This window comes from Staurois parvus, unplaced genomic scaffold (assembly GCF_062004578.1).
Source record: "Staurois parvus isolate SC_StPar_1 unplaced genomic scaffold, SC_StPar_1.0 ptg000818l, whole genome shotgun sequence".
Lineage (NCBI taxonomy): Eukaryota > Metazoa > Chordata > Amphibia > Anura > Ranidae > Staurois > Staurois parvus.
In genome coordinates, this window is record NW_028318614.1 from 1622786 (window position 1) to 1644571 (window position 21786).

General features: G+C 40.6%; 1 protein-coding gene across 1 annotated transcript in view; it reads right to left on the reverse strand.

The window, feature by feature from the left end:
* Positions 1 to 21786, reverse strand: part of BBOX1 (gamma-butyrobetaine hydroxylase 1) — a 124793-nt gene that overhangs the window by 30490 nt on the left and 72517 nt on the right. The gene's annotated exons all lie outside the window — the stretch shown is intronic.

Here is a 21786-nt window from a genome sequence, read left to right on the forward strand (position 1 = left end):
CACATTTTCCCATATGCTTTTGGGAGACTTCGGGTGTGTTTTTGCAAAATTTATCCGGGCTTGGATGTTTTTCTTCATAAGAAAAGGCTTCCATCTTGCCACTCTAACCCATAGCCCAGACATATGAAGAATGAGGGAGATTGTTGTCATATGTACCACAAAGCCAGTACTTGAAAGATATTCCTGAAGCTTCTTTAATGTAGGCCTCTTGGCAGCCTCCCAGCCTTCCCGTCTTTTCATCAATTTTGGAGGGACATCCCATTCTTTGCTCCATGGTACACAATTAAAGGAATTTTTCAAAAGACTGGCATCTTTATTTATTCTAAATTTAACCCTTTAGGGAATGGGTAGGGGTGCAAGTACCCCTTACTCATTCACAAAGGGGAGGCAGCATCAGTGTGCCCCCTTATTTAAAGGGGTGCCCTGATGCTAATGAGCCCCCAGCTTGCAGACCCCCACAACCACCGGGTTGGGGTTGTGGGGAAGAAGACCTTGGGCATGTGGCCTGGTAAGCTGCAGGTGGGGGGGGGGGCGCTTGATCATCCCCCCCCTTTCCTGCCCTGCCAGGCCTGTGCTTGGATCAAGCAGCTCACCTTAAACATACCAACTGGTTCTCAGGCCTAGATTTCTTATGTCATACAGATACAAGTGAGTGACCTGAAGCTGAGGTATCTGACCTTATTGAACCAACATCTGACAGTGAGATCAGACCTGAAGTTAAAGCCATAATGAATGCTAGGCCAGTAGTTTCCATTTCAACAGACCCTGAGTGACCAGAAATTCTTACACTAGCAATGCTCTTAACTCAGAAGGTTTGTGCAGTATTAGCACCACCTGGTAAGTTCACTTTGAAACACCTTTACATGTGTCAGTGGAAGCAGGTTTAGAACCTTGCTGATACCTTCTGGAAATGCTGGAAGCAAGAGTAATTAGTATCCCTCCAAACAAGAAGAAAGTGCAAAGAAGAGAAACCAAATGTTCAAGTAGGGGACCTTGTTTTGTTAAAAGACCGTCAAGCAAAACGCAATATATGGCCAATGGGTCTCATTATGAAAGCCATTCCCAGTGGCGGTAAGGTTCACAAAGTGGAGGTTAAAATATTTAATCAGGGGGCTGCTAAAGTATACCTTCAACCTGTCTCAGATTTGGTTGTCCTTTTCCAGAATAAAGAGTTATCTAGTTAAAGTTACGTTAATTCAAATATATATAGTAGTAGTATATATTTATACCAGGCGGGGAGTGTTCTGTATATCATCATTGTGCTGAGTAGAGAGCCACCTATTGGATGTTCACTGCAATTGCAGCCTTTTCAGAAATCAGAGAATAGAAAGTGTTTCATATTTTGTTAAATAAAGTTTCCATCCACCACTACAGTGCCATTTTAGCTTCTAGAGGAACTCACCAGTGAGGGTCTCCTTTCTCCCTTTGTTACACATATGCTTGTAAGTCTATTCACTATTTGTTAAACCTACAATATATATATCTAGATTGCATTTCAATGTATTTGATGTGATTTGTAGGTAGTGTTTGCAAGGAAATGTGTTAATTGAATGCATTTGAAGATGTGTAAAAGCATTTTGTAACCTCAGTTTATATCATTGTATTGCAGGTTTACAGAACTATTCACAGAATAAAATTTAGTTTTGCAGTGAAACACAATGCTGTTTCTGTCAGTTTTTTAGCTGCCTAACCATTAGTAGGACAGCATACACAGGAAGTGAAGGTAAATATCTACAATGGGACACAGATATAAAAAAAAAACTGATTGATGTTATAACCCTCCTTTACCCTATCCAAAATAGAAAAAATAAAAGTTTTGCCTATAGTTCTACTTTAATTATGTGATTACAAAGCTGCATTAACGTGTACCTTTTATATCTGCCTAGAGTTCAGCTTTAAGGTTAGTCTGAATTTGGGGAGTAGGGACGTTGGTGGAATTTTACTATGGCTCCTGGAGGAACATAACTGTACTTTATGTAAAAATACAGCTATCCTCCAAGAAATAACTGCCTATAGTTTCTGTTGCATCTTAGTCAACAACAGCTATTATGTCCCAGGACAACACGGTGCCCAGAAAGCTAAATACATTTAAAATATGTAACTTTTCAGACTTTTCAGATATGTTTATTTTAAAGGCTAACTCCATTTTTCCGACCATGTTACATGTCACGTTACCATTGTGGGGTGTAACAAGGTGACAAGTTGCCCCACCCTCAAAACGGCCTCCCCTCTTACAGAGTTGGGGCATTCTTCCTGCCACAGCAGCTGTCAGATTTGGAACTGGCGTGGCTCCTTGCACACAGACACATTACTGATTTACAGAGATCTGTGAATGAATAAACTACAAGTCCCACCTTCCATGGCAGCAGATTAACTTGTAGTTCTCAAAAGAACACAAAAGTTGTAATTACTGAACTAGTAGTCCACTGACAGTTCCTCTAGCTCTATAACTGAAAGTCCATGAAGCGGTAATGACGAGCTAGAGGAAGAATCTACAGGAGCCTGGTATCGATCCATTAATTGCAACTGCAATCTTTTGCAGGCTCATTTACAAAACAAATAAATGCACATACAGGCGTACCTCGGTTTACGAATTTAATGCATTCTGCGGGACTTTTCGTATTGTGAAAAATTTGTAAACCGAAACGCGATTTCCCATAGGAATGCATGGAAAACCAATTAATCCATTCTGGAGGTCAGAAAAAGGTAAAAAAAAAAGTCTTTTATCTGCTCAAAACTCTTTATAAAATGCACTTTAAAGGCATAGTACTGTATAGGGACGTGATTAAAAATTAATTTGTAAATGCATTGAAAACCAATTAATCCGTGCCGGAGGTCAGAAAAAAGTAAAAAAAGTCTTATGTTTTCAAAACTCTTTATAAAGTGCACTTTAAAGGCATAGTACTATACAGGGACCAGGGGCGGACTGACAACTCATGGGGCCCCCGGGCAATAGGGGATCATGGGACCCCTGTGTCCTTGCCCAAACTCAAAAAAGCCTATGAAAAAGGTACCAGGGGCATCTCATGGGGCCCCCTACTGACCCCGGGCCCTCGAGCAGTGCCCGAGTTTCCAAATGGTCAGTCCGCCCCTGACAGGGACATGATTAAAGAAAAATTCTGAAATGCACTAAAAACCAATTAATCCGTTTGTATTGCGAAAAAAATTCGTAAAAAGTTCCTAAACCGATGCATTATTTTCAATGGTTTTTCATTCACACTTCAAAGACATGCTGGTAAGTTAATTGGCTCCTGTCTAAATTGGCCCTAGTATGTGTATGTATAAATGTGAGATACAGACTTTAGATCGTGTGCTCCTTTAGGGACTGATGTGAATGTACAATATATATGTAAAGCGCTGCATAAATTGACGGCGATATAGAAGTACCTGAAATAAGTAATGTGCATTTTTTTTTTTTTTGCAAAGGCACAAATGTTGGTAATGTTATTAGTACTGTATTTCTTTCATGCGTTTACACATTGTTTTTGTTTTTGTTTTGTTTTTACTGATCCTTTATTGTCCTTTAATGAAAAAAAAATATTTAAAATTCTTGCAACAAACCAATTTATAAATAGCTTCTTGGCTTGCACAAAGGAGTATTCGATTTTTTTTATACCTATTATGCAATAACTTATTGCCTAGTGAAGTCTTCTGAACCAGCGAAGATTTCCACCCCGACACTCCTTGGATCCAGGAATGCCAAGGAGGGGAGTGAGAGGAATATGCACAGGACGTAGAGGGGGGAAAAGACAAGATTAATTTAAAAAGAATTTGCACTCAGCAGGAATTCTGCTACTGATGAATTTGGTCTTTTCCCTCTCGTGTTCAATGAACCATTAATTGTCATTGTGGCTTGCCCAATGTCACCTTTTTATAAACACATCTTAATGAACTGTCCTATTATGAGTCATTGTTAAAACTTAGGGGATGTCCCTGATTATACTACAGTTGTTTACATGAGATCTTTTGTAAAGTATCACTTCTGGAGCCAGAAATTTCCTAGTAATGAAACACAAACAACTTCTGTCATCTCCCACTGGTTAAAGTACGTACATTTGCTTTGACCGCATTTCTTTGATTATGATCATATTGGGCTCATCAACTGTTCTAGTAGAAGATGTTAACGCAACTCATATGTGGTCTAGGAGTTATAACGGGGAAGGAAACCTTCTTGATGCTATGTTCTAATCTGGAAAGAATGCACAATTCCTGCCAAAGCTACTTTGGCAACCCCCCCCCCCCCTTTCCTTCTCTCTCTCTGCTCTCCTTGCGGTCTATTTAAACTTTAACAGACAAAAATTTAGACCATGTCCATTGCACACATTGTTAGTCTTCATATTGAGCCGGTAAGCACAAGAATCAACGCAAGCTCAAGCTTTATTATCTGCATCACAAAACTCCCCTACGTTGGCTGGGATTCCCTGGCTGTTCTGGTTACAGCGGTGAAACGGACTGAAGGTTTTTCGAGCAGACTTGGCAAGAATGCGTTATGATTATATTACAGATGACCGAGGGCCAAGCTGTTCTTGATGTATGATTTAAAAAATAATGTACTAATGACAATTATTTAACTTGTTTTGCTGCTTTAAGCACATGAAATAAGGGAAGGCTAAATAGGCAGTTCTTCTAGAGGTTCCAAATAAAACTTTAAGACCAAATTTTCCAAGAGTGAAAAACTTTGCAGGGATCAAGATTGAGATATTGGAAGGTTTAAAGGATTAGCAGATTTAAACAATTACAATTACAATGAACCAATTTAAATAAAATGCATTCAGGAATATTTTTTATCAGTGGGCCTTGTTTTTAAACTTAAACTAAACAAATAAATAAATAACTAAAATCCCTACATTGTCCAATGAGATTATTTTTTTTGTACTCAGGGGTCAAGCCAAATTTAGCAGTATCAGTACGCGCTGGCCTGACTAAAACTAACTTGACAAACATTTGGCCGCCTAAATAGTGTTCAGAGTTTTGTAAGGACATCTTGTAAGGATTTCATTTGGTACACTGTTTAAATAAATAAATCACTGTTTTGTGTTGTGTTTTGTTAGGCTGACAAATGAAAATCAAAAAATAAAGAGAAAAAACTATACATTTTATATATATATATATATATATATATATATATATATATAGTTTTTTTTCTTTATTTTTTTTTATTTTCATTTGTCAGCCTAACAAAGCACATCACAAAAGCAGTGTTTTGATTTTTTTGGACAGTGTACCAAATGTAAAATATATATATAATATATATATATATATATATACTGTATATATATATATTTTTTAATGTTCTATGTTTTAATTACAGAGAGAGACACACTGCCACTTTGATGTCTACAAGTCACCGTGGTCTTTGCTAGCTGTAATTATTCATTTTTTTTAAATGAAGCTTTCAGGGTGCTTGTGATCTCTCTGTCATAGTGATAACACAACCAAGAAACCATTGGAAGCATTGTGATTGATCGCCAATCATTAGCGGAGACTAAAGCTGTCAGTAGCAGACAGATATGACAGCTGGCACCAGCACAAAGATTCAGCTGGTAACTATTGCAAGGATGACGTTTACAAACATCCTCAGCACGGAACATCATGCCAAGGAATGTCTATTTACAGATTGTGGGCAGGATGGGGTGAAATCTGTTTATGTTATGACGGATTGAACATAAAAGCTCTCTTCTGACCGGCAATACAATGTCCTTATTTTTCTAAATGGTATTTTTTTAAATAAAGGAAACATGGTACAGGTCTTCCGAAATTATTTTAATCCTTTCACTGCTGGACCATTTTTCCTTTTTTTTAAAATTTTTATGTATATGCCAGATTAATGCAAATTTTTAACAAAATTTTTTACCACATTGTTGGTGTGGGTAGTGTATAGGTAATTGAGTTCCTGAAATTAAAGTGAATGTTTCTACTATAAAATTTGAAGATTAATTACGCAACAGTACTTGCAGCTACAGAGGTCAGTAAAGCCTTGTTTTAACAACTTGTCTTCTGCCCTGTAGCAGAAGTACTGCTGCAGGGCGGCACGGCTGTGCAAAATCACATACTGTATATACACGTGATTTGCATTTTCGGGTAGGGGGGCGCATGCCACCCTACCCATGCTGCTATTGGAGGCTGGGCATGACAATCATCGGGTCCTGGCCTGCGATTCCTGGTCGGTACTCAGTGATCGTCAGCAAAACTGACAGGGGAGAGACCTATGTGTAAACAACACGGGTCTCTCTCCTGTCAGCATGGACATGCTGCTTTGTATCTTTCTGCACAGCAAAGAGATACAAAGCAGCATGTCTCCCAATTAAAACACAGCACAGCACGCAATGTAAAACTCACACAGCACACAGTTAACCCTTTGATTGTCCCAGATGGTAACCCCTTCCTGCCCCTTACTGTATTAGTGTCACTGGGGATGTCAGTGGCAGTTAGTCAGTTAACACCCAGTGTCAGAATACCTGCCGCAGTCCCGCTATATGTCGCTGATCGCCGTCATTATTATTATTATTATTATACAGTATTTATAAAGCGCCAATAGTTCTCTCAGCGCTGTACATTACAAAGGGGGACAGAACATGTGATAGAACAATAACAATACAATGCAAAACATGAGTATAAATAAAGAAAATAAAAATTCCAGTATATATATTGCCATTTGTAGACACTAACCCCCCGGTTCACATATATGCGACCGTGCGGGCCGTATTTTGCCCATCATTTGAATGGACTCCTGTGCCCGTGACACGCAGGGAAGAAGTCCCTGCACTTCTTTGGAAAACGTAGCCCGCACGGGAACCTCGGTTCCCAGTATGGTTGTTAGAACTAATGGCACCCGCCCGCGGGTCTGCATTTCTCTGTGCGGTCAGTGCGGCTGCACGGATTTTCGTGCGGATCCGCAGCGGCACCACCCGTACAGATGTGAACCTAGGGTAAAACTTTCATGTAAACAAATAAATATACAATTATTGGGATTTTTTTTAGCAAAGACATGTAGCAGAATACATTGAGGCCTAAATTAATGAAGACATTTTTTTTTAAATTTCTTTAAATTGAATATGTTATTTAATAGCGCAAAAAATAACAAACACAGAGTTGATAAAATACCACCAAAAGAAAGCTCTATTTGTGGGGAAAAAAATTACATAAATTTCATTTATGTACAGCACTGCATAACTGCGCAATTGTCAGTTAAAATAATGCAGCGCTGTATCGTAAAAAATGTTGAATGTCCAGAGCCTGGTCATGGTTCTACTCTATAACTGTCAGAATAAAAATCACCAGGCAACTTATTTAATATTAGAATATGTTCAACTGGCTCATATTTTTCTGCAGCAGTTTGAGAGTTACACCAAGTAGGCTAAACTCTGCACAATTCAAAAAGCTTTACACAAAGATCCAAAGCTTTATAGTCAGCCATTTGAGTATAATTTTCAGATCTTACTGGACTTAAGCTGGCCACAGAAGTGTTGAAAACCAAACAAAATTCTTGTCGATCGTCGAATTGTTCGTTTTCCGCAATATTAGTGTGCCAGCTGTGACATCAAATTTTCATGCTGCAATCAAAAGTGCCTGATCCAAGATGTTGGTATTTTTTTTTAGAAAAACGAAACAAATGATGGCACAATAGAATGAGTTTTTTTCCTTTTTTGATTGACAGAACGTTCAGTTTTCAATTTATCTATGGCTAGCTATAGCTAGACATAACTGTCACTTTTATTAAATAAGGATCCTTGTCCTGAAGTTTTAGCTTTGTTAATTGAACCTAATGGCAGTTACAGCATAGGGGCAGGGCTAATACCTGTCTGCATGCTCCACTGCACAGTAAGCCCATCAATTATGGCAATGGGCCAAAGTAGGAGGGGAATGTTAAAGCTTGCAGATTAACCGCTTCTGCACTGCCAGATATACTGCTACAGGGCGGCACAGGTTCCGGGTAGGGGGCGTGCGCACCCTACCCGTGCCGCCATTCGTGGCCTCAGCTGTCAATCACCGGGTCCCAGCAATCTTTGAGTATCACTGACAGGGGAGAGACCTGTGTATAAACAACACAGATCTCTCCCGTTAGCTCCTGAACACTGCTTTGTATGGCTCTGCATAGCAGTAAAGCACACACACAGCATATACAGTAAAACAGCACACAGTTAACCCTTTGATCGCCCCATATGTTAACCCCTTTCTGCCTAGTGTCATTAGTACAGTGTCAGTGCTTTTTATTATTATTATTATACAGGATTTACATAGCGCCAACAGTTTGCTCAGCGCTTTACAATAAGGGGAAACAATACAAGAGGGATAGGAGGGCTTATTAGCACTGATCACTTTATTGGCGTCACTGGGGATGTCAGTGACACCAAGTCAGTTCCCGCCCAGTGTCAGAATGCCCTCCACAGTCTCGCTATAAGTCACTGATCACCGCCATTCCTAGTAAAAAAATAAATAAAAAATTCCAGTATATATATCGCCATTTGTAAACACTATAACTGTCATGTAAACCAATTAATTTACACATATTGGGATTTTTTTTTAGAAAAGACATGTAGCAGAATACTGTAGCAATCGTACACACAGAGATGGATGCACACCTCCATTTTGGCAAAGGCCTCCATCTTCTATCATTTTCTACTCCCAAACCAGCTTCCTTCATCCCCCTCCCTCTCTGTTGAGTGACACGTGGTGTCTGGTTGCTGAGTTCAAAAAGGCATCAAGTCCCAGCGGGAGAGCTCATGGCTATAAACCCCAATTAGCCTGGCCCCCATATGTCTGGGAGACTCTTCCTGGAAAGGGATCGTAAAGCCATAAACCAAGCCCTCACTGATCTTCAAAGACATTCCAGCTAGCTGTGAAACAGACTTACATTTAAAAACCCAGTTTTCCATATAATTTTATATCTCCAAATAGGAAATAATTACATAAACATGAAGCACATATTCGGATGGCTCACTTTAATATAAGTCGCCTGATAGGTTACACCCCCTAGCTGACTGCTACAGGAGAGCAGAAAATGATATCTCCTCAACCATCCCAGCAGGTATGTCATATTTCATACCTAGACGTTCAGCAGATGATTCTGTGTATTAATCTACTCGTGGACAGAATGTTATATGTATCCAGGAAATGTTATTGACCATAGTATAATTTGCGAGGGATTTGGTCATAGCCTGAGCTCCCCGCCTACACCACCCCTCCCCAAATGAGGTGATTGGTTCTCTGCTTTAAGGAGACACCCTGCTGAGTTCCTAGAAAAAGGCTGTTATGCTTGAAGTTAAGTTAAGCTGAGTTGATTTGAAGTTGAAGAAGCTTCCTTTTAACATCGGAACTAACTTTGGGAGATAAGGCCCTTTTGCTCTGACACTTGAAAGCTGCTTAAACCAAGGCTGACGACAAGTACTTTATCTCTCTAAATTGCTTTCTGTTATCTCTTTGCTGTGTTATTGTTCTCTGTATATTTATATATATATATTGACTACATCTTTTTTCTGTAAATATTTTTATTGCACCCTTTTGACCTTTTAGTTATAAATCTTACTTTCTGAAAGTGTTGAATTGTTTCTAAAGCTCTTTAATGCAAACTAAGAACCCCTGTCTCTGAAGAGCGCTACTGTGTATGTTTAAACCTCTGTATATCCTGCCTGAGGTGACAGTGGTATACAGACGATTATTCAACATCATAGTGTTATTGCTGATATTGCTCTTTTCCTCTTTCTCTGTACAAAAAGGAGGTGGTGGCAGTGTGAAGGGTTAATTGCAAAATTAACCTGACCCAGTAACAATCGCTCCCAGGCTGCAAGTACACAGATTGTAGTCCATTAGCTGGAAAATCTTTGTGCAGGGTGCAGCTGGGCGTGGCATTGTTACGCACGTGACAGCGTGGTTTTAGATTGGCTAGTGATTCGGTCACAAGTTAGGTGAGAAGGGCTGGGGTCTGATGCTGCGATCGTCACAAATACATTTTGGCCTAAATTTATGACTAAGTTTGATTTTTTTAATTTTTTTACTGGACATGTTTAATAGCAAAGAGTCAAAAATATATAATTTTTTTGGTCTTTTTTTATAGCGCAAAAAATAAAAAATGCAGAGGCGATCAAATACCACCAAAAGAAAGCTCTATTTGTGGGGGAAAAGGACGTAAATTTCATTTGGGTGAAGCGTTGCATGACCGCGCAATTATCAGTTACCGTATCTCAAAAATTGGCCTGGTCAGGAAGGGGTGGGGGGGGGGGGAAATCCTCTGGATGGCAAGTGGTTAAGTGGCCTGGGAGTAAGAGTTGGTCTTTGGACCTACTTTTAGAAAATGTTGTCCTGCTGCTTTATATATTTTGTCAGGTTAGTATGTTTTTTTATTACTGACAGATTGACTTTATTACATGTTTACAAGAGAAAACAGAACAAAGCACAGAATTCATTAATAAATATATACCGTACTTGGTCATCTTTGGAAAAAAAAGAATAATTTTGTTTCTTACTTTCTGAGCAGTTTGGCCTATATACTGATCATCTTTGTTTTTTTCACTTAACAAAGTCGTTACTAATTTGTATAGAATGAATTGTGTAGCAAACTGTAATTCTTAATGTACCTTGTAACAAGTAACTTCCTGTGTTAAGACATGAATCAATCTAGCACACATGGCTCTCTTATTTTTCAGTCTTCAGCGGCACATGTGTTTCCAATCCATCTGTCAGGACCCAGATGAGCATCTTTGTAAAACTAACCACTGCCTGCTAGACACATATACTTCTCTTTGCTTTACATGGGGAGCTATCGCCTTAATAATAACAATGCCGTGGCAGTAACATTTTTTAAATCATACATTCAGCTACAATCACATCAACTGTGGAAGCAAAGGAATTCATACTGCTCTACTCAATTACTGTAACATTTCCGAATCAGCTTTAAAATTGCTTCCCGAGCGCCCTATAGCAGAAGTACTACTACAGGGCAGCAGGGGTGCGCAAAATCACATATATATACGCGATTCTGCATTTCTGGGTAGGGGGTGTGCACGTGCCCTACCTGCACTGCCATTTGCACCTGCGTCTGTCAATCACCTGGTTGCAGCCGGTGATTACTCGCCGGCGCCCGGTGATTGCTGAGGATCTCCAATGGGGAGGAGAACTGTTTGTAAGCAAAACAGTTCTCCTCCCTGTCAGCTCCTGCACACTACTTTGCATGGCTGTGCACTGTACAGCCATACAAAGCATTGTGCTTGCAGTGACGCACAGACACACGGCCACATAGTAAAACAGCACACAGAACACAGTTAACCCTTTGATTGCCCCTCATGTTAACCCCTTCCTGCCCAGTGCCATTAATACAGTGTCAGTGTTTTTTTCAGCACTGATCACTGTATTGGTGTCACTGGGATATCAATGACACCAAGTCAGTTCCCCCCAGTGTCAGAATGCCTGCCGCAGTCCTGCTATAATTCACTGATTGCCACCATTACTAGTAAAAATTAAAAAAAAATTCTAGTATCTATCTTGCCATTTGTAAACGCTATAATGTTCACGTAAACCAATTAATTTACATGTATTGGGATTTTTTTTTTAGCAAAGACATGTAGCAGAATACATGTTGGCCTACATTTATGATGAAATTTGATTTTTTAAATTTTTTTACTGGACAAGTTTAATAGAAAAAGTAAAAAATATTGTTTTTTTCTCAAAATTGTCGGTCTTTTTGTTTTTTAAACAATAAAAATAAAAACCACACAGGCAATCAAATACCACCAAAAGAAAGCTCTGTTTTTGGGGAAAAAAAGATGTAAATTTCATTTGGGTGTAGTGTTGCATGACTGCGCAATTGTCAGTTAAGGTAACGCAGCGCCGTAATGCAAAAAATGGCCTGGTCAGGAAGGGGGGCAAATCCTCAGGAGGGCAAGTGGTTATAGAGGCCCTGTCATTAAAATAAAACTGTTGTGGATATAACTGCCACAGACTTTGATGCTCACTTTTACTGTCACAATCACCCTTACTGCCATTTTTTCTGGTGCAAATAACAATTCTAGATATTCCCTATAGTATTGTAAATCTTCATTTTCTAAATTCAGGTCCATTTTTATATACATATGTATATCCCAGCAAATTTTAAAACACGATTATAAAAAAATGTTCTGTAGGAATGTCACAGCATTTGCATTCGCATAACAAATAATCCCCATAATGTGTCTAACATGTTTATTTCCTATGATTGACAGTTCCAACTAGTGGCCATAATGCAGTATTTTCCTGATAGAGGAATGTCACAGTGTTTGCATTCGCATAACAAATAATCCCCATAATGTGTCTAACATGTTTATTTCCTATGATCGACAGTTCCAACTAGTGGCCATAATGCAGTATTTTCCTGATAGAGGTATTTCTGGAAAATATCACATTATGGCCACTAGATGGAGCTGACAGTCATAATAAATAAACATATGAGACACAATACTGGAATTGAGACGGTTGTACAAATGCTGTGGCAGTCATACAGCATTTTTTTTAAATTGACCCCTTTATGGTTTTTCCTTTTATTGGGTGAAAATTTGCCATTGCTGTTTTTTTTATATATATAATTTGTGATGGTTTTAGGAATTTAGAAAAGTATTGACGTCAATGCATGTTTATTGTGTGTTTATGCAAGAAAGGAATGTAATAGATGTATTTGTCATGGATGGGTTTCCACGAATAGAGTACACTTGGAATTTTGTGTATTACGTGGGATGGCTCTCTTTGGCTTGCCAATAAAAATACCAGGTACCAGGTTCATCATCTAGTCTCATTTCCTTCAGGAATTCCAGCAATGAACACACATCATCGGACAAATTCCAGATGTCAGTAAATCACAGAATGTTGTAAGGCGTTAGTCATAGTTGGGCTACTTCATGGCTCCTTGTGAAGTACAGGGAATATTATTTGGCGTGTTTATCACTTAAAGTTGTTAAAAGCTTAAGGCAGGCCATGCAGTATTTTTATTTCCTTCATCCACAGGCTGAAGGAAAGAAAGTTGCTGAATTCTCCCATCAACACAGCCAGTGTCGATAATGAGGGAATCCCTCCCACAGCGCTATTGTGTTTTGCAGGCGGGAGCCTTTCCCACCGGCAGATTACAATGATCACTGCTGGTGGCTATAACCACTGGCAGTGAATGCTCAAAAAAACAACAGGCTGGTTGTACTGAAGTCAGTCAATTGATTGACAGCAGGACAACCAGCCTGTTCATACATGGATCGAAACTGACCACTTCACGCCACGCCTCTTGGCCCTTTAAGAGTTTCAGAAGCCAAGAAGCGGGCAGGGTTTTAGGTTCATGTGACCACCATGATTCGCCGTCACGGTGGTCACATGATTGGAAAAGGTCCCGAGCACAAAGGGAGATCGGGACCTTTCCTGCAAAACAGGGAGAAAAAAATAGCCACATCTGTTAGTAAAAGCAGCACATATTATACACATTACATATTGGTAGGCACACAGTTAACCCTTTGATTGCTCCTAGATGTTAACCCCTTCACAGCCAGTGTCATTAGTACAGTGACAATGTATAATATCATCACTGATCACTGTATTAGTATCACTGGTGATGTCAGTTTGCCAGTTAGTCAGTTCGCACCGAGATTGCCCACCTCACTATCAAAGTCCAGCTATAAGTTGCTGATTACTGACATTACTAGTTTAAAAAAAAATTCCAGTGCATATACCATTGTTTGTAGATGCAAAACATTAACGCAAACCAATCAGTATACACTTATTGGGATTTTTTTTTACCAAAGACATGTAGCAGAATACATTTTGGACAAAATGTATGTAGAAATTAGATTTTTTATTGTTTTATAGCGGAACATAAAAAATATTGTTTTTTTTTTCTTTTCAAAATTATCAGTCTTTTTTGTTTATATAATAAAAAATAAAAACCCCCAGTGAAGATAAAATACCACCAAAAGAAAGCTCTATTTCTGTGAAAAAAAATGTATATAAATTTCATCTGGGTGCAGTGTTTCATGACCTTGTCTTCCCCCCAGCCCGGACACCACCCCCCATTGACTTCTCCATCACATCCAACAACGCCACCATCAAACCCGCCCCGCAGGCCAGAGTACTGGGTGTCATTCTGGACTCCAACCTATCCTTCCAGCCCCAAGTCCAATCTTTAACAAGCTCGTGCAGACTCCACCTCCGCAACATCGCCAAAATCCGCACGTTCCTAACCCCAGAAACCATTAAACAGCTCATCCACTCCCTCATCATATCACGACTCGACTACTGCAACTCCCTCCTCACTGGCCTGCCTCGCCGCTGGCTATCCCCGCTTCAGTCGATCCTGAATACGGCTGCCAGACTCATTCACCTTTCCAACCGCTCCGTCTCCACCACCCACCTCTGCCAATCCCTCCACTGGCTTCCGATTGCGCAACGGATCAAATTCAAAATCCTAACACTGACGTACAAAGCCGTCCACCATACTGCCCCGAACTACATCACTGACCTAATATCCGAGTACCGCCCAGCACACACACTCCGCTCCTCACAAGACCTCCTTCTCTCTAGTTCCCTGGTCTCCCCCTCCCATGCCCGCCTCCAGGACTTCTCCAGGGTGTCACCCATCCTCTGGAACTCCCTGCCCCAACCCATCAGATTATCACCTACTCTCCTCTCCTTTAGGTGCACCCTGAAAACCCATCTCTTCAGGGAAGCCTACCCCACCCCCTGCTAACTTGACCGACCTCCTCCACTCTTCCCACCACTCCATCCCCCACAGCTTTCTCCTCCTGTGCCACCATCCCCTCCCTCCTAGATTGTAAGCTCGAAAGAGCAGGGCCCTCGATTCTCTCATGTTTTGCATTGTATTGGTATTGTTATGTCACATGTTCTGTCCCCCTCTGTAATGTACAGCGCTGAGCGAACTATTGGCACTTTATAAATACTGTATAATAAGAAGAATAATAATGACCGCATAATTGCCAGTTAAAATTTACTGAATAGCAAAAATGAAGAGGATCAAACCTTCTGGAGCGTGAGTGGTTAAGAAAAGTTTTGCGCTTTAGAATTCTGGAAGGAAAATAGAGCAATGACATCTTTGCAGTCAATTGAAATTTATACCCATTTCCAGTATATATGGCAGTATAATGTATAGCGTGATGATGTCATACAAAAGGATGTTAATCCCATATTCCAATTACATAGACTGCCAGTCTAAAGTTTTAGAACTACTTTTCAAGGATACAGTGAATATTGAATAAATATGTGCTTTTCCTTCAGACATACTGTACCTGTTTCATTACTGCTGGTAATAATAACCAGGTCTGGGGCCCACCTAATATAATATTTTCCTACAGCTAACACTTTACAGTCCCTTCTGCAAGATATCACGTACACAGAGTCCTACTGAAATGACAGCACGCCATGTCAAATTAGATTTATAGATGTAAATGCAATTAGACCTTCTTCCTAGAATGGAAACATTTCCATCATTTTATGGAAAGTATTGACCTTTCAAGTATGCAATTTATTAAAAATACAAGGTTTCAAATTGGTAGCAGCTCACCAATTCTGATGTGTAGAATATTTGATGGGGCATTAGATCCCAACAGACTGTGTTCAGACTTCTCTGCAAATGGTTAATGCCCCTCCTTCAAGATGATCTCCTGCCTAACCTTCAGTCCTGCACAGTTGTAGTACAGGCTCTTCTCCTCTACTGAAATGGCTTACTCTGATTATACTGCACACTGTGAGCTTCTCACAGTGTGCATTGAAGCTGCACCATGTCAGACTATGCCCACCTCTTTTCCAAGTTGGAGGTCATCCAAAATCACCTAGGACATTCTTCCGCAGCTTTACTATTCCTGACAATTCTCTGGATTTCAGTTTTTTATTCATGGAAGTCCAGCATCACTCTAGTTAGGGCAGTTTACATGAAAATACAGTCTGCCTAAGAATGCCCTCTCTGCTAGACTGACATCCATCCACCATGGGATATGATCGACATGTATAAATACATCAGTGGTTCATATAGTGAACTCGGTGTAGAGCTATTCACCCTGAGGTCAACACAGAGGACAAGGGGGCACTCTTTACGTCTGGAGGAAAAGAAATGTAATCTCTAAACACGGAAAGGTTTCTTCACAGTGAGAGCTGTGAAAATGTGGAATAGACTCCCTCAGGAGTTGGTTCTGGCCAGCTCAGTGGATTGCTTTAAAAAAGGCCTGGATTCTTTCCTAGATACATATAATATAACTGGATACTAACATTTATAGGTAAAGTTGATCCAGGGAATATCCGATTGCCTCTCGGGGGATCAGGAAGGAAATTTTTTTCCCTGCAGGAGCAAATTGGATCATGCTTTGCTGGGGTTTTTTTGCCTTCCCCTGGATCAACGGTGGGTATAGGATTATAACTTTTTTTAAATTTTTTTAATGGTTGAACTGGATAGACTTTTGTCTATTTTCAGCCAGACTAACTATGTAAGTAACTATGCAACTATGGGATTTTGATATTTGCATAACTCTGATTAAGAGCCAGCCCCACTGCTTGCATCAGGGCTGTGGGGTCTTGAGGGGAATACTGAAACAGCGTACTGTGCTTCTTTCAGGAAGCTATATACAGCACCCTGCTCGCCCTTTGCACCAGTCGTGATCTGCTAACAGTGCATAGGAAAGCACATAGACCTAGTGATGACATCACTGGGTGTAAAAGAAGGTATGTAATGAAAATGCAAAGGTTTTAGTTAAGGTTTCATTAACTCTTTCCTAACAAAAAGTAAAATAAATCCTAACACCTGAACCCTATTTTTTTTTAATAGCAAAGAAAATCTGACTCCTCTCATGACCTCCTGCTCTCAAGCTCCCTTGTCTCCTCCTCCCATGCTCATCTCCAGAACTTCACCAGAGCTTCTCCCATCCTCTGGAACTCTCTACCTCAATCTGTCTAGCTATTCCCTACTCTGGCTGCCTTTGTGCAATCCCAAAATAAATTTTTATCACTTCTATCAGCTCATCCCCCACAGGTATAACCTTTTGTATCATTTTCTCTACCTCATTAGACTGTAAGCTCTTATGAGCAGGGCCCCTTAACCCTCTTGTATTTTATTGTATTATAACTGTACTGTCTCCCTTTATATTGTAAAGCTCTGTGCAAATTGTTGCCGCTATATAAATCCTGCATCATAATAATAATTTAAATTTAGCTGTATATTTCATGCCAGTAACATGACTCACCACCAAAAATAACCTCAAAACAAATTCAAATCAAAACAAAATCTCCTATTCTTGCCATTTGTGGTGATACCACATATGTGTACATTGTTCGCACTGGTGATCACCTGAATGAGAGTCGGGAAGATCATTAGTAAGGGACCAGGAGCTGTCAGTGACAGCTTGGTCCCCATGCTGGGAGTGCACTTCCAGCATAAAACACATATCTGCGGTGCCTTGGAAGAGCCCACCTTCTTGATACCACATACAGTGGGGCAAAAAAGTATTTAGTCAGCTATCAATTGTGCAAGTTCTCCCACGTAAAAAGATGAGAGAGGCCTGTAATTGGCATCATAGGTAGACCTCAATTATGAGAGACAAAATGAGAAAAAAATCCAGACAATCACATTGGCTGATTTGGAAAGAATTTATTTGCAAATTATGGTGGAAAATAAGTATTTGGTCAATATGAAAAGTTCATCTCAATACTTTGTTATATATCGTTTGTTGGCAATGACAGAGGTCAAACGTTTCCTGTAAGTCTTCACAAGGTTGGCACACACTGTTGCTGGCATGTTGGCCCATTCCTCCATGCAGATCTCCTCTAGAGCAGTGGTGTTTTGGGGCTGTCGCTGGGCAACATGGACTTTCAACTCCCTCCAAAGGTTTTCTATGGGGTTGAGATCTGGAGACTGGCTAGGCCACTCCAGGACCTTGAAATGCCACTCCTTCGTTGCCCGGGCGGTATGTTTGGGATCATTGTCATGTTGGAAGACCCAGCCACGTTTCATCTTCAATGCCCTTGCTGATGGAAGGAGTTTGCACTCAAAATCTCACGATACATGGCCCCATTCATTCTGTCTTGTACATGGATCAGTCATCCTGGTCCCTCTGTGGAGAAACAGCCCCAAAGCATGATGTTGCCACCCCCATGCTTCACAGTAAATATGGTATTCTTTGGATTCAACTCAGCATTCTCTTTCCTCGAAACACGACGAGTTGTGTTTTTACCAAACAGTTCTATTTTGGTTTCATCTGACCATATGACATTCTCCCAATCCTCTTCTGGATCATCCAAATGCTCTCTAGCAAACTTCAAATGGGCCCGGACATGTACTGGCTTAAGCAGGGGTACACGTCTGGCACTGCAGGATCTGAGTCCCTGGCGGCGTAGTGTGTTACTGATGGTAGACTTTGTTACGTTGGTCCCAGCTCTCTGCAGGTCATTCACTAGGTCCCCCTGTGTGGTCCTGGGATTTTTGCGCACTGTTCTTGTGATCATTTTGACCCCATGGGGTGAGATCTTGCGTGGAGCCCCAGATCGAGAGAGATTTTCAGTGGTCTTGTGTCTTCCATTTTCTAATTATTGCTCCCACAGTTGATTTGTTCACACCAAGCTGCTTGCCTATTTCAGATTCAGTCTTCCCAGCCTGGTACAGGTCTACAATTTTGTTTCTGGTGTCTTTCGACAGCTCTTTGGTCTTCACGATAGTGGAGTTTGGAGTGTGACTGTTTGAGGTTGTGGACAGGTGTCTTTTATACTGATAACAAGTTCAAACAGGTGCCATTGATACAGGTAATGAGTGCAGGACAGAGGAGCCTCTTAAAGAAGAAGGTACAGGTCTGTGAGAGCCAGAAATCTTGCTTGTTTGTAGGTGACCAAATACTTATTTTCCACCATAATTTACAAATAAATTCTTTCCAAATCAGCCAATGTGATTGTCTGGATTTTTTTTCTCATTTTGTCTCTCATTGTTGAGGTCTACCTATGATGCCAATTACAGGCCTCTCTCATCTTTTTAAGTGGGAGAACTTGCACAATTGGTGGCTGACTAAATACTTTTTTGCCCCACTGTATATGTGTGAGCCCGGCATCAATTGGTTACCATGTTTATAAGTGGGAAAAAAGTGGAACTAAGAATGGCAAAATTTAAGCAGATTAAACTTCATCTTTAAAGGTAATTAAAAAGTATTTGACTTGTTTGAGAAAATGTTTGAAATGGATGAAAAATGTCATATTAAATGCAAGAATTCTGGTTGTATGCAAGGGGTTACATAAACAAATTACCAGAAAACACTGAAAAAGGTCAACTAATATTTCTGCATCTTCTTTAGTTGCCTAAATATGACAAATATTTATCTCCCACATAATGTTTTTTTCAGTTTGATAAAGCAGACCTTCTTTTTAGTTTGCAGTAATAGTTACAAAAATACAGAATACAGAGCACTGGACTAATTCCCACAAATGACATAAAGAAAAGGTTGCCCCCCCCCCCAACCACTTTCGATTCTAAGTACCATTTTTCAGTACAGTAGGGATGAGCTTCAATTTCAGGTTGAAAATGAGTTGAGCCTAGCATATTTGCAGTTTGGTGAAAAACCAGTTTATAATTGGCCAGTTTGCCCTCCCAATCCTCTGTCTGACGTTTGTGTGCAAAGTCTGTCATTCAGCGCCAGTAGTAGTAGTGCTGTTAAATGACAAGACCGTAACATTGGGCTATATGTTTGAGTTGAACGTTAGTTTGGCGAACACATGAACGGTAAGAGCGTTCGCCGGGCTGTTCACCCGCCACGCTCCACAATGCACTGTGCCCTGATTGCATTGTGATTGGCCAAAGCAATGCACCTGACCACAGGTCAGGTGCAATACTTTGGCCAATGACAGCGCATGACCCCACCTCCTTGTGATGTCATCACAGTATTTAAGAACTGTCATCCTGGCAAAGCTGTCAAACAGCGGGAGCCAATGTAGAAAGTGGTGTTTTTTTTTTCTTTTTTTCGGGCATCGTGATTGACAATGGATCTACTTTGGGGGACATTTTTTAATTTTTGTTTTTAATAAAGGACTTGTCAAAGACTGTCTACTGTCATTTTTTACTCTAAATTTATTTTTTGTGAATGAGCATTGGTACCATGTACCCCATACTCATGGGGAAGCGGGATCTGGGGGCCCCCTTGTTAAAGGGGCCTTCCAGATTCAGATTACGATAAGCCCCCCACCCACAGACCCCACAAACACCTGCCATGGTTGTGGGGAAGAGGCCCTTGTCCCCATCAATATAGGGAAAAGGTGCTTTAGGGAGGGGAGCTCCCCTGCCCTAACACACCCACCTATGTTGAGGGCATATGGTCTGGTATGGTTCAGGAGGGGGGGCAGTCACTCGTCCCCCCATTTCCTGACCTGCCAGGCTGCATGCTCGGATAAGGGTCTGGTATTGATTTTGGGGGGACTGCCACACCATTTTTTTTTTATTTTGACATGGGTGTTCCCCTCAAAATCCATACTAGACCTGAAGGGCTTGGTATGAATGGGGGGGACCCCACGCATTTATAAAAAAAAATTAATTGCTGGGCAATGCCAGCAGTTCTTTTTACATTCAGCTGTCATCAGGGAACCCCTCTGACAGCTGAACCATTAAAGAATGTTTTTAGTAGCTGTATGGTATCTTACCGCATACTCAGATGCGGTAAGGTACCACTTTGTGAATTGTTCCTCTGTTCGAAGTTTGCGGTCGAACTTTCGTTGTGTTCGAATGTTTGACCACGAACCGAACAGGGGGGTGTTTGGCCCATCACTACAAGACAAATACCTGGCAGAGTCTTTTTGTAAACAAGCTGGCAGGGATTCTGGGTAATGTTATTGACCAAATACGGTCATGACAACATGTGGTCAACGATGTCACTCAGGATCCCCGCTAGTTTTGTTTACATACAGAAGTCATCGAGGATCTGTCATTTGCAACAGGAGAAGCAGTGGGTGAAGATCACTGGGTGTGGCAGGTCGTAGTTCCGACAGTCAACATCACTGAGTGGCACTCATTGTGATTGATCTACAATTGGATGACATGATTGGCTTTGGATTTACATCATGGGACATTATTTATTAAATACTTTTTTACTTTTTACTTCATGTGAATGAATAACAAGGGATACTGTGTACCTCATTCTCATTCATGTAGGGGGAAGAGTCAGACATCTGGAGGCCCCTTATTCTAAAGTTTCTTCCAGATTTCGATCTCCATATGCCTTTTTGAGTACAGGATATAGGCAAGGTGCCATGCAAAGGAGGGATTGCTTTGCTCACTTTTAAGAGGGACACCATAGCATTTTTTCTCTTATAGGGCCAGCACACCATATAAATGAAACAATGTGATGTCTACCTGAAAATTAATTTAAAAACCCTTATTCAGGCATGGTGCCTGGCTGACCAAGAAAGGGGGTAAAGCGAGCATGCACTCCCCCCTCTTGCAAAACACCGTATGCCCATGTTGAAGGGACAAGGGCTTTATCCCAACATTCTGTCTCCCAAAAAGGAAGTGGTGGCCTGTGGGGGTCTTTTTGGAAATTGGAAGCCCCCTGTGTTGGAAAACAAACATACAAATAAAAAAATAAATAAATATCTCTGATGTAAATTCAATATCAGTCATGGAAAACCCCATCAATCACAATGATCTGTCGACATGATGACCTGCCGCACCCAACGATGTTCACCTGCCACCACTACTATCACAAATAACATATCCCCACTGACATCTGTACTTGAACAAAAGGGCTTAGCATGTGGAGTGGTGTCATTGAACAAATATGGCTTTTGTCGTTAAAATACAGATCCCCTTGCTTG